At 48.6% G+C, this 1,165-nt stretch overlaps 1 pseudogene; it reads left to right on the top strand.

The window, feature by feature from the left end:
- Positions 1-340: 340 nt before the first annotated feature.
- LOC119294380 overlaps positions 341-1,165 on the top strand; it is a 30,176-nt pseudogene continuing 29,351 nt past the window's right edge.

The following is a 1,165-nucleotide window of genomic DNA, read 5'->3' as shown; positions in this document are numbered from 1 at the left end:
CTACGCTTGAAATTGCACTTGAGAAATTGCACTTGCGTCAAATGTGGGCTGGCCGAACTGAAAAACCTCAAACGGGCATACCTGGTCTAGGCAAACTAGCTGAGCTAAATACCTCACGTCAGAGGTCAGACACAACAATGGAGATGGAGGGTTTGTTGGGATAGTTTTCTCCAACCAACTCAACGGCATACCTATTCTAGGCAAATTAGCTGAGCTAAATACTCACGTCAAACACAACAATAGGTAACAGCTATCTTTTTTCTTTCTTCTTGTGACAAAGCGGGAGCTTTATAACTCTAGGCAATAGGATCGCAATCGGCAGCCAAAGGGCCGGAGCATCCTACAACCACAGTTTGATCTCTTTGACGAGCTTGGTTGAGGGTTCGAATCTTCCAGTCAAGGGTTCTTGGGAGAAATTTCTCCGTCTCTTTGATCTCTTTGACGAGCATGGCCGAGAAGATTCTCAAGAGTTTGTATGCCTAAGCCGGCATCATCATCATTATCACCATCATCATCATCCTCTAGCGGCTTGATGTATAGCTACACCGCTCGCGAGGGTAAGCTGAGGAACCGATCCTACTGGGCCAATATATGGCGTACCCGGAGGTCGATCCCCGAGTCTGACATAAGCGCTAGCCTCGGTGCCGGTGTCGGTGCTTGTGCCAAAGAGGAGACCACCGCCAGCTTGGAGCATGATGGTGAAGGAGGAAGGATGTTTGTGTCCTTAAGGAAGGGCGAAGAGGATGGCGGTGACGGAGGAGGAAGGAAGTTGTATGTGGCTGTCGAAAAGGATGAAGAGGACGGCAGGTCAAACCTCATGTGGGCCGCTCGGAACCTCCTCACTGGTGGTGACAAGGTTGTCCTGGTACACGTCCACCAGCCTGCCGACAAAATTTTGACCGGTAAGCCTGGTTTTTCATTTTGGTGGATTCTCGTAGTCTCATTTGTCCCCACCCATTTTACGTTATTTTAGTGCCACTTCTGCTTCGGTACAACCTCCCTAAACACATCAACGGAGTAGATTTCTTCATACCCCTTCTTTTTTTTGAAAGGAAAGGTGGTTGGGTGCCGACCTTATATTTCAAAACAGGCCAAGGCCTGATGATAAAACCAGTTACAAAGCTTGCCTATTGCACCAAGGTGCAAGAGACAAGCGCCCTCAAGA

The sequence above is a fragment of the Triticum dicoccoides genome, chromosome 4B (assembly GCF_002162155.2).
Source record: "Triticum dicoccoides isolate Atlit2015 ecotype Zavitan chromosome 4B, WEW_v2.0, whole genome shotgun sequence".
Taxonomy (NCBI): domain Eukaryota; kingdom Viridiplantae; phylum Streptophyta; class Magnoliopsida; order Poales; family Poaceae; genus Triticum; species Triticum dicoccoides.
This window is presented reverse-complemented; position numbering and strand designations above follow the sequence as displayed.